This window comes from Scylla paramamosain, chromosome 20 (assembly GCF_035594125.1).
Source record: "Scylla paramamosain isolate STU-SP2022 chromosome 20, ASM3559412v1, whole genome shotgun sequence".
Classification (NCBI taxonomy): Eukaryota; Metazoa; Arthropoda; class Malacostraca; order Decapoda; family Portunidae; genus Scylla; species Scylla paramamosain.
The window spans coordinates 12,246,495-12,258,994 of NC_087170.1; the positions used below are offsets into that span (position 1 = coordinate 12,246,495).

The 12,500-nt window shown below is 42.6% G+C and overlaps 1 protein-coding gene across 6 annotated transcripts in view; it reads left to right on the top strand.

Moving 5' to 3' along the window:
* The window catches only part of LOC135110336 (dipeptidase 1-like), a 155,389-nt gene that overhangs the window by 42,391 nt on the left and 100,498 nt on the right, over nucleotides 1-12,500 (top strand). The window contains exon 1 of one of the 6 annotated variants that reach the window (XM_064022576.1): nucleotides 5,020-5,432. The exons of 4 other annotated variants lie outside the window; for them this stretch is intronic. The gene's annotated coding sequence lies outside the window, so the exon portion shown is untranslated. Of the gene's footprint in view, nucleotides 1-5,019; nucleotides 5,433-12,500 lie in introns of those variants that run through there. One more of the 6 variants, XM_064022579.1, reaches the window with a different exon arrangement.

Here is a 12,500-nt window from a genome sequence, read left to right on the forward strand (position 1 = left end):
ACTCTAAACTCTGAAAAAGGAGGGAAAAATAAGGGAAACAATTTATGAGACGGTGAGAAGTAAATTGAGCCTGAGTTACTCTCTCTCTCTCTCTCTCTCTCTCTCTCTCTCTCTCTCTCTCTCTCTCTCTCTCTCTCTCTCTCTCTCTCTCTCTCTCTCTCTCAATCTCTACCACCTCTTCCTCTCCGGTTATTCTCTCTCCTCTCTCTCCACTCCTGCTCCTCAACTAATTCCTTCCCTCCACCTCCTCCCTCCTCCTCTTCTCCATTCTCTCCACCCCTCCACTGGCCACTTAAACACTTAGAAGGCAAGTTAAGAGGGCGACCGCAACACTTACTCACTTAAGACCTATGTGTAAAAATGGTGGTGGTGGTGGTGATGGTGGTGGTGATGGTGGTGGTGGTGGTGGTGAAGGCGGTGGTGGTGGTGGTGGTTTAATTCCTTCCCCTTTATATTTACTAGTGTGTGTGTGTGTGTGTGTGTGTGTGTGTGTGTGTGTGTGTGTGTGTGTGTGTGTGTGTGTGTGTGTGACTTTATTCTTCGTCTTTTTTCACCTCTTCCTTATTTTTCTTCCTACTACTACTACTACTACTACTACTACTACTACTACTACTACTACTACTACTACTACTACTACTACTACTACTGCCACTACTACATACTGGTATCATTTCCTCTTCCTCCTATTATTATTCTCATTTTTCATATAACTATTAATTATTCTCTGTCATGCATTAATCTCACGGCTCATTATTAAATTATTATGACGACCGCAAGCATTACACTAATCGTTAGTTTATATTATGTTCATTTATTTATTCATTTATTCATTCATTCATTCGTTTATTCATTCATTCATTCTCTTATTTATTTAGTTATGCTCTTGTGAATTCACGCGCGTATTTTCCTGTGTTGTTTGTCGAGTGCGGGAGAAACAATGCAGTGCTTCCGCGCAAATCATTGACGTGTGTGTCCATCATAAACAATTATTATGCACTTTTGCCGCCCCTTCCCCACCCCAATCCCGCGAGGTCTCTCTCTCTCTCTCTCTCTCTCTCTCTCTCTCTCTCTCTCTCTCTCTCTCTCTCTCTCTCTCTCTCTCTCTCTCTCTCTCTCTCTCTCTCTCTCCTTTTATTAAAATACTACTACAACTATATCTTTCGTTTTGAATAGCAGAAAAATCACGGACTTAAAGGATAAGAAGAAAGACGAGATGCAGGAGATGAAAGAGGAGGAGGAGGAGGAGGAGGAGGAGGAGGAGGAGGAGGAGGAGGAGGAGGAGCAAGACAGGAAACAGACCTATAATGCATGTAATGTGTGTGTTAAGAGAGAGAGAGAGAGAGAGAGAGAGAGAGAGAGAGAGAGAGAGAGAGAGAGAGAGAGAGAGAGAGAGGGTTTAGTTATTGAGTTCTTTTTTTGTCTCAGTTAGAAAGAAAAAAAGTTAAAAGAATGAACGAAAGTGAAACAATGGCAAAAACTATAAAAAAAAGAAAAAGAAAAAGAAAAAAGAAATGCAGAACCGAAGAGAAAAGGAAACGAAGTGTGAAATTGGGAAACAGAGAGTTGCAAAAGTTATATAATAAAAAAAAAGATAAATTTCAGAGTGACAGAGACAGACAGACATACAGACAGGCATGCAGGTACTCAATCAAGCGAGAAAGAGAGAGCAACAGACAGACAGACAAGAGTGGAAAGGCAAATACGCAGAGAGAGAGAGAGAGAGAGAGAGAGAGAGAGAGAGAGAGAGAGAGAGAGAGAGAGAGAGAGAGAGAGAGAGAGAGAGAGAGAGAGAGAGAGAGGTTGGGGGGAGGGGGGAGGTTGGAACAAACAGACAGAAAAAGCAGACATACACACAGACCTGGAGGCAAACAAAGAATGGGGACACGTGCCAACACACACACACACACACACACACACACACACACACACACACACACACAGGAATAAATAGAGATAAAAACCATTAAACAGACAAGTAGATAAAGGATATACTGTGGGAGAAAGACAAAAAACAGAGACAAAACATACGAACAAACATAAATACAAGATGATTGATAAATGATAGGCATATATACTTACATGCATACAGACAGACAGACATGCAGAGGACACATGTCAAGTGACTATTTGGAGTATAATCGCCTTTATCCGTGTATAATACTGCACCACTCAGTCTGTTTGTGTGTGTGTGTCAGCGGCCACGTCAATACACGCATACACCCCCAAGTCATTTGCATTTTATATTTCTTTCTTGTCTTTTTTTGCCCTTTTTCCTTTTGCCCGAGGAGAAAATGCCATTCGGGGCTCTTCCGCTTCAGAGAGAGAGAGAGAGAGAGAGAGAGAGAGAGAGAGAGAGAGAGAGAGAGAGAGAGAGAGAGAGACGTTTTTTCTCATTGTATTTTTTTTTGAATTGTTGTTGTTGCTATTGTTACTGCATTGGTAATTATTATAGTAGTAGTAGTAGTAGTAGTAGTAATATCAGTAGTGCTAATAATAGTTGTTGGTTTTATTAATTTTGTTGTTGTTGTTGTTGTTGTTGTTGTTGTTGTTGTTGTTGTTGTCGTTGTTCTCGTTGCTGTTGTTATTGATATACGTGACCCAATCGTCCGTCAATAATGTGATGGCTGACGGATGCTTACACGCCGCATAACACCTCATAACATCTCATGCATGCCCGCACACGCACGCACCCTCCACCCCCCACCTCCCACACACCCTACCCATCCACACCCACACACAGGAAGAGCTAACAATATTTCCATGCTATTTATAACATGTACGCATATTTTTGAAAGACCAAAGAGTCCAGTATGATTAGGATTTTTATTTATTTATTTTTTATTTAACTCTGACCTTCAAATGTTTTTATCTGCGTGAGTTAGAAATTTATACCAGTGTGTGTGTGTGTGTGTGTGTGTGTGTGTGTGTGTGTGTGTGTGTGTGTGTGTGTGTGTCTGTCTACTGAAGCTATCAAGCACATTTATAATTTGTTTCCCCTCTCTCCTCCTCCCAATCAAAAAAAAAAAAGTTCGACAAATTATCAAAAAAAAAAGGTAACAAATTTATGTCCGGAAAAAGTCAGCGTTTTCCAATTTCCTTTTATGTCTCGTCTGTCTGTCTGTCTGTCTGTCTGTCTATCTACCTGTCTGTCTATTTATCTATTTTGTCTGTCTGTCTATCTGTATACTCGTATATGTGTGTATGAATGTACGATTAAGTGTGCTCTCTCTCTCTCTCTCTCTCTCTCTCTCTCTCTCTCTCTCTCTCTCTCTCTCTCTCTCTCTCTCTCTCTCTCTCTCTCTCTCTCTCTCTCTCTCTCTCTCTCTCTCTCTCTCTCTCTCTCTCTCTCTCTCTCTCTCTCTCTCTCTCTCCGGTTTGTGTGATTTTAATTAAACTCGTGTAAGTCAACAGTTGTGTGTGTGTGTGTGTGTGTGTGTGTGTGTGTGTGTGTGTGTGTGTGTGTGTGTGTGTGTGTGTGTGTGTGTTTACGTACAAATGTTTGTTGATGACGTGCTTGTGGGAGCAAGAGAGAGAGAGAGAGAGAGAGAGAGAGAGAGAGAGAGAGAGAGAGAAAGAGAAAATGTCACTACTTTTATTATATACTACTACTACTACTACTACTACATCATAACGACCACCACTATCAACCCTTTCAATAAAACACATACAAAAAAAAAACATTAACAAAACATCAAAAAAAAAAAACATTCCAAAAATACTATAAAGACAAACAACCACAAAAAAATAAAACGAACTCATTACTATTACCACCACCACCACCACCACCACCACCACCACCACTACTATTTGCATTCATCTCCCATTAAAAACAAGCTGGATAACAAACAAATGGGTTAATAATGGGTCATGATTTACAGTTAACGTATGGGAGGGGAAGCGTCCTGAATAAAAATGAATAGAAAAAAGAAAAGAAATAGAGAGTAAATAACAACCATTAATTTATCCTTCAGCTTTATAAAGAAGGAAGGAGAGGGGAGGGAGAGGAGGGACAGGGTAGAGGAAGAGGAGGGAGCGTAAGGGGAGGTGGAAGGAAGAGTCAGATAGGAGGAAATGTAATTGGGAAGAAAGAAGGGAAAGAAACGAAAAAAAGGAGAAGGAAAAAAGTAGGGATGAGAGAAGAGAAGAAGAACGTTTGGTTAAGAAAAAAAAAGAAGAAGAAAGTGTAGTAGAAAAAGAAAAGGAGGAAGTGGAGGAGAAGGAGAATAGGTAGGAAAGAAGGAGGTCGGATTTCTTACTAGGGAAAAGAGGAGTAAGAAAAAAAGAGAGAAGGAACAGAACGTATATGAGAAACAGGAAAGAGAGAAATAAGGATGTAGAGGGAAGGAAAGAAATGTATAGATTAATGTGTAGGTGAGAAAGAAGGAAGAGAGGAAAATGGGAGAATGAGAGAGGGAAAGGAAGGAAGAAGGGATAAGAAAAAAGGAAAAGGGAAAAGGTTTTTATTGAGAGGCGAGTCATTAGTAACCTGTCTCTCTTCTTCCTGCCGCTACTAGAGAGAGAGAGAGAGAGAGAGAGAGAGAGAGAGAGAGAGAGAGAGAGAGAGAGAGAGAGAGAGAGAGAGAGAGAGAGAGAGAGTTTTAATAGTGGGGTGCTTGTCTACTTATCCATATACCATTAATATTTGTCCCTTCTAATAACCAACAGAGAGAGAGAGAGAGAGAGAGAGAGAGAGAGAGAGAGAGAGAGAGAGAGAGAGAGAGTGTGTGTGTGTGTGTGTGTGTGAAACATTTATTCCCAATGAAGTGCTTGGAGAAGTTCGGTTTAGTTTAGTTCGTTTAGAAGTTTAGTTTCGAGTCAACAACATGTACACAGAAGTACTTGTATTATATACACACTTAAAGGAAATAAGGGTTACACCTAATATATCAGTAATAAGCAATAAAACTTAGAATTATTAAGTTACTGTTTGTTAGAAATAATAGTTATATACACAAAGCAGCCAGATGAGTGTTCGAGCCACTCATCGAGGCTTCGAGGCGCATAGTGAGGTGAGATAGCCCGGCTCAACACTGGCAGTTTGCGCACCACCGTTGTAGCATACTGATCGCGATACGAGACAAACAGTGATTGCCAAGGATAACACAGTGAGTGTGATAAGAAAACAGAGTGGCAAGACACCAGTCAGGCGCCGGACAACACACTGGAAAGGCGCCACCAGGAGGAGATTACAGCCTGGAGAACCACCCGTGGCTCGCTCCCCGCAGAATGAGTCCCCTAGTAATGCCACCGGCCAAGAAGAGGGATGGGGTTACTTAGGTGGCGTTGCGAGGCATGACATCACAAAACAACACGTGATTAAAACCATCATCTGACCAACTGACGGTAAATTGTAAATAATGTAACAAACTCGGAAAATTATTACTGGTTAACAAAGTAACATTTCCAGCGGATGGTCACGCCTCGAGGAAATTGTAAGTACTTATTCCATTTACATAAACTTAATGTCATTTAGCTCAAATAATACAGTCTGTGGTAAGTTTGAGGCAACGGAAGGTGACGACGGCAGTGACACCTTAGATTTACCAGAGAGAGAGAGAGAGAGAGAGAGAGAGAGAGAGAGAGAGAGAGAGAGAGAGAGAGAGAGAGAGAGAGAGAGAGAGAGGCTGGTATATTGTAAAACTCCATTGAAATTTAATACGGGAATATATCTAATTCTATTCGTGGAAAAGCACAAAGCATTTTTCCTTTTATCTGCCTAACAAACATTTTTCATAGCTTACATTTTTCATCCTTAACCACTAAAGCTTTGGACAAATAGAAGCCAAAAAACAGCTCTCTCTCTCTCTCTCTCTCTCTCTCTCTCTCTCTCTCTCTCTCTCTCTCTCTCTCTCTCTCTCTCTCTCTCTCTCTCTGAAGTACTAAATGCACTCTCTCAATAATCCTAGGATGGGATGCATTTAAAGGGGAAGGGGTTAAATGGGAGGCTATAAAGGGGCTGTCAACTTCAGGGATGCCAAATGATGCCAAACTGGGATGATGCCAAAGCAAAACCTGTCATTCTCAATAGTGCCAAAGACTGTGTCAAAGTGAGTGGCAACGAACTATGGCACTCTACATGCAACAGTGTCAAGGAGTCAGAGCAGAGTGAGGGTTAGCAATATTGGCAGAGTTAGTAATATTAGCAAGGAAATGTGACAAGACTGGAGGTTAGCAAGGGTGTGTGTGTGTGTGTGTGTGTGTGTGTGTGTTTAGGTTAGATTACGTTGGGAAGAATGATTAATAGTTAGCAAGTTTAGGAAATGTCTAGGATTAGCAGGTTACTTATTTGCAGTTTAGCAGGACAGTGTATATAGAGTTATCAGGATTCACGAAATACTGTGTGTAGGTTAGCATGATTAGCAGAGTTAGCAGTGTATGCAGATTAGTAGGTAAGGATAGCTGAGTTTAGCAGAACCGGCTGAATAATGGATGAAATTTACCAGGGTTAGCAAGGAAGAGCAGGTCAATACACATAGGTTAGTAGGGTAGATAGGACAGTGTATGTAGTTTAGCAGGGTTAGCAGAAAGAGCATGACAAGGTATACGGGTTAGCAGGGTGGGGTGGGACAGTGCATGAAGTTTAGCAATGTTAGCAGGGTATTGTACATATTAGCAACGTTACCAAGATTAGCAGGGGATCGCAGGAAAGCAGGTTAAGGTGCCAAAAACTTGCTGGCAGGTCTATACGGGGCAGTGTAGTGAAGCGGGTCGATACAAGGCCATAAATTAAGGTGGAAACAAAGGAGCGGAGATAAAGGGAGCCGCAGGAAACACGGCCAGCAGAGATGTAAAGGGAAGAAGCTTAATCACAATGCTAAAGGATCTCGACGGGGGAAGGGGAGAGGGGAGGGAAAATGTAAAGAGGGGAGGGGAACGGAGGGGAAAAATAAAGGAAGGGGAGGAGAGAGAGAGGGAGAATTTAAAAGAGGGGAAGGGAGAAGAAATTAAAGGTAGTGGAGGAGAAGAGAGGTTAAAAAGAATGGAGGGAGAATTTAAAGGGAGGGGAATGGAGGAGAAATTTAAAGGAGGGAGGGAGGGAGGGAGGGAGGAAGGAAGAAAGGAAGAAAAAAAATAAGAGGGGGAAGGGAGGGGAAATTTAAAGGGAAGAATACTAAACAAAGGGAAGAATTAAAGGGATTAACAGAAAAAAAATTGAATGTTTAAGCTTATCAGAGAGAGAGAGAGAGAGAGAGAGAGAGAGAGAGAGAGAGAGAGAGAGAGAGAGATAATCAGGTAGAGGAGAAAAGAAAGGGACAGCGGGAGAGAGAGGGGAAAAGGAAGAAGGAAGAGTGAAAAAATGGAAGAGTAAAAGATAGGAGAGGGACAAAGGCAGAAAGGGAAAACGGAAAAAGAGAGAAAAAGAAAAGAGAAGAGGAAAGTAGTGAAGAAAGATGGGAGAGAAAAGAGAAAAGAAAACAAAAAGTCGAGAAAGAGAGAGAAAAAAATAGGGAGAAGAGAGATAGAAAACAGAGAAAAGAAGAAAAAGGAGAAGAAAAGAGAGGAGGAAAAGGGAAAGACAGAGAAGGAAAAGGGGAAATAGGGAAGGAAGAGGGGGAAGTAGGAGAGAGAGAGAGAGAGAGAGAGAGAGAGAGAGAGAGAGAGAGAGAGAGAGAGAGAGAGAGAGAGAGAGAGAGAGAGTTAAAGAAGAGGGGAAAAGTGGAAGGAGAAGTGAGAGAGAAGCGAGAGAGAATGAGGAAGGAGAGGGTAGAGGGGAGGGAGAAGGAGAGGGAGAGGGGGAGGGAGAGTGGAGGAAGAGGGTAGGGAGGGGGAAGAGGGGAGGGAGAGGCATAGTGAGAGTCAAGCGTCCGTGAAGATAATTTAAAAGGAACATCAATAGTGTCATGTTACTCTCTCTCTCTCTCTCTCTCTCTCTCTCTCTCTCTCTCTCTCTGATAAAAATAAACTTGAATTTTTCCCCCTTTTATCACTTTTATTAATTGCGGTTTTACATTTTTCCTCCTACACACACACTCTCTCTCTCTCTCTCTCTCTCTCTCTCTCTCTCTCTCTCTCTCTCTCTCTCTCTCTCTCTCTCTCTCTCTCTCCTTCTGTGTGTGAGAAAAATAACGTTCAGAAACTTTATGTGCGTGTTGATCTCTCTCTCTCTCTCTCTCTCTCTCTCTCTCTCTCTCTCTCTCTCTCTCTCTCTCTCTCTCTCTCTCTCTCTCTCTCTCTCTCTCTCTCTCACTGCACGTTCGAAAATAAATCAATGAACAGAGTGACACAAAAACTATGAACTTAATGGGAAGGTTTGAGGGAAAAATGGCAAGAGGGGAGAAGGAGAGGGAGAGGAGGGAGAGAGAGAGAGAGGGAGGGAGAGAGGGAGAGGGAAGGAAGGAAGGAAGGAAGGAAGGAAGGATGGAGAGTTTGCCACTAAATTGGTGGAAAATGATAGAGACGTAGTGTTTTCAGAGAGAGAGAGAGAGAGAGAGAGAGAGAGAGAGAGAGAGAGAGAGAGAGAGAGAGAGAGAGAGAGAGAGACTGGGGAAGACATTGAGGAAGAAAACTACAAAAAAAAAAGGCGAAGGAAGGAGAAAAGAGGAGGAAGGAGGTAAGGAAGGAGGAGAGGGAGAGAGCGAGGGCGAGAGGGAGAACAGAAGTAGGAGGGAAGAAGTGAAGGTTAGAGGGAAGGAGGGAAGAAGAGAGACATAAAGTAAAGAAAGGAAGAGGAAAAAGTAGATGATGTAAAAGAAAGAAAATAGTTCCGCTTGAAGAGAAGGAAATGTTTGAGGAAGGAGGAAAACACGAAGAAAGGATAGAGAGAGAGAGAGAGAGAGAGAGAGAGAGAGAGAGAGAGAGAGAGAGAGAGAGAGAGAGAGAGAGAGAGAGAGAGGGAAAATGTATCAATTTGTGTGTCTACTCGTATATGTGTGTGTGTGTGTGTGTGTGTGTTAGAGCGCCTTTTTTCGCTCCCCAAACTCTCTCTCTCTCTCTCTCTCTCTCTCTCTCTCTCTCTCTCTCTCTCTCTCTCTCTCTCTCTCTCTCTCTCTCTCTCTCTCTCTTTACCTATCTATCTATCTATCTATTTATCTATCTATCTATCTACTTATCTATCTATCTTAAATAAGGCCTCGGAAGGGAAGAAACTTTAAGCAACACCTCCTGCTCCTCCTCCTCCTCCTCCTCCTCCTCCTCCTCCTCCTCCTCCTCCTCCTCCTGCTTATCATCCTTCTGCTTATCTTTATCTTCCTCCCTTCCTCCCCGTCATTTTTCCTCCAACTTCTCCATGTAGCCCTTTCCTCCCTTCTTTCCCTCCCTTCCCTTCCCTCCAGTTTCCTCCACTTTTCCCTCCGCTTAGAGAGACCCAAGGGAGAGAGAGAATGGAGAGAAGTTCCTTATAAGTTCTAGTTCAGAGAGAGAGAGAGAGAGAGAGAGAGAGAGAGAGAGAGAGAGAGAGAGAGAGAGAGAGAGAGAGAGAGAGAGTGACACCTGTCCTTTTCCTCACACCTGAGAGACTTCCAAGGTGTCGTGGCGTGATTTACCTGGAGGAGGAGGAGGAGGAGCAGGAGGAGGAAGATGAGTTATAACAAGGGGGAAAAAATGTTGAGGAACGAAGGTAGGAAAACAAAGGAATACAGAAAGACAGAAATGAGGAAGAGGAGGAAGAAGAGAACCGGAAGGAGGAGGAGGAGGGAAGACAATAAAGGTTGCGAAGGAAGAAGGAAAAATCTAAATAGGTTGAGTCAGAGAAGGCAGATCGTATAAAGGAGGAAGAGGAAGAAGTTAGAGGAGGAGTTGGAGGAGGAGGAGGAGGAGGAGGAAAAGACGCTGGAGGTAATAGGAGGAAATAGGAGAGAGACGGAAAGGAGAGGATGAGGGAGAAGGGATATGGCGATGAGATGGAGGAAGAGGAAGAAGAAAATGAGATGATGGACAAGGGGAAAGAACAATAGGAGGAGGAGGAGGAGGAGGAGGAGGAGGAGGAGGAGGAGGAGGAGGAGGAGGAGGAGGAGGAAGGTGTGGGTGTTTGTTGTGTAATGAAGGGTGATGATGATAGTAGATGATGATGATGAAATGACCGGGGGCAGGAGAGAGAGAGAGAGAGAGAGAGAGAGAGAGAGAGAGAGAGAGAGAGAGAGAGAGAGAGAGAGAGAGAGAGAGAGAGAGAGAGGACGCTGATAAGGGCAGAAGAATGAGAAGGGCGAGGAGGATGAGGGCATGGCGGTGGATAATGATGATGGCAATGGAGGAGGAGGAGGAAGAAGAGGAGGAGGAGGAGGAGGAGGAGGAGGAGGAGGAGGAGCAGGATATTGGCCATGATCACTGTCATCTGGACTGATTCATCGGGAAGTGACATCTGTGTGTGTGTGTGTGTGAGAGAGAGAGAGAGAGAGAGAGAGAGAGAGAGAGAGAGAGAGAGAGAGAGAGAGAGAGAGAGAGAGAGAGATAGGGGCTGTTTTCTGATTCTGTTTTTAACCACTACTACTACTGCTGCTGCTGCTGCTGCTGCTGCTGCTGCTGCTGCTGCTGCTGCTGCTGCTGCTGCTGCTGCTGCTGCTGCTGCTGCTGCTGCTGCTACTACTACTACTACTACTACTACTACTACTACTACTACTACTACTACTACTACTACTACTACTACTACTACTACTACTACTATCATTAGTATTATTATTACTACTATTACTTCTACTGTTATTCTATCACCATTATTATTTTTATTATTATTATTGTTATTGTTATTATTGTTATTATTATTGTTATTATTATCATATTATTATTATTATTATTATTATTATTATTATTATTGTTGTTATTTTTGTTATTATTATTATTATTATTATTATTATTATTATTATTATTATTATTATTATTATTATTATTATTATTACTACTACTACTACTACTACTACTACTACTACTACTACTACTGCTACTGCTACCACCACCACCACCAACAACAACAACAACAACAACAATAAATATAACTCTATCCTTTCTAATCCTTTCCTTTCGTTAATATTTCCTTCATAAATCATTCCTTCCTTCCTCTCCCTCCTCTACTCACCCTCCCTTACCCTCTCCCTCCTTCTCCCTCCCCTATTAAAGGGAACAACGTATGGGTATATTCCTCCCATCTTCCTCCCATCTTCCCCCATCGCCCTCACAGCGTTATGTCCTTCACGTGACAGATTTAAGACACCCCTTTCTCATTATCACTCTTCATAGAAAACGAGAAGAGGGAGGTGGGAAAAGAGGGGAGGGAAAAGATTAAGGAAAAATAGAGAAGGGGCGGAAAAGATCTATAAATTATTGGGGGTGAGAGAGAGAGAGAGAGAGAGAGAGAGAGAGAGAGAGAGAGAGAGAGAGAGAGAGAGAGAGAAGGGGGAGAGGTTTATAACAGCATCCTGTATCACTAATAGAGCTTGTAAGGAGAGAGAGAGAGAGAGAGAGAGAGAGAGAGAGAGAGAGAGAGAGAGAGAGAGAGAGAGAGAGAGAGAGAGAGAGAGAGAGAGAGAGAGAGAAAGTATAGAAAAATCTCTCTCTCTCTCTCTCTCTCTCTCTCTCTCTCTCTCTCTCTCTCTCTCTCTCTCTCTCTCTCTCTCTCTCTCTCACAATTTTCATCATCAATTTTACTTCAAGTGTTTTAAAATGACTATCTTTTTCTCTCTCTCTCCTACTGTTCCATTAATTCTCTCTCTCTCTCTCTCTCTCTCTCTCTCTCTCTCTCTCTCTCTCTCTCTCTCTCTCTCTCTCTCTCTGTTTTCTGTTAACTTAGTATGTGTTGAAGATTTTTCTTTTTTTCTTTTCTTTACATTCTTTTTATTTTTGTAATGATGGTGATGATGATGATGATGATGGTAGTGGTGGTAATGGTGAAGGTGATGGTAATGCATTGAAAATTTAATAATGATGGCGATAACGAGTAAAATGCTGGTGGTGGTGGTGATGGTAGTGGTGATGGTAGTGGTAGTAGTAATAGTGATGTTGATAATGATGGTGACTGATGTGAAATGCTTAAAGAAGAGAAAAGTAACAGTGGTGATGAGGAAAACACTTGTGATAATGTTAGTGGTGATGATAGTGGTAGTGGTGATGACGGTTGTGGTGATGGTGGTGTTGGTGGTGATAATTGTACTGATGATGATAGTGATAGAAGGGGCATGCCCAAGGAAAAGAAATGGTGATAATGGTGGTGGTGATGACAATATAGTGGTGGTGGTGGTGGTGACAGAGGTAGTGGTGGTGGTGGTGGTGACTGAAATAATACTGGTGATGAAAGTAACGCTAATGATAGTGGTAATAATGACGGTGGTGATGACAGTAGTAGTCGTGGTGGTGGTGACGCCAAGACAACAATGGCGGTGGTGATGAGGCGGCCTCGCGTCATAATGGTGATTGCCTATCCACACGTACACATACAATTGGTGGAGTTAATTTTTCCACTTTTGTCTAATGGTCTGAGCAGAGTTTGTTTCCATCCCATTGAACCCAATTCCCCCCTTCCACAAGTCCCCCCCTCTTCCACATTCCACCTCCCAACCCTTTCACCACACCTC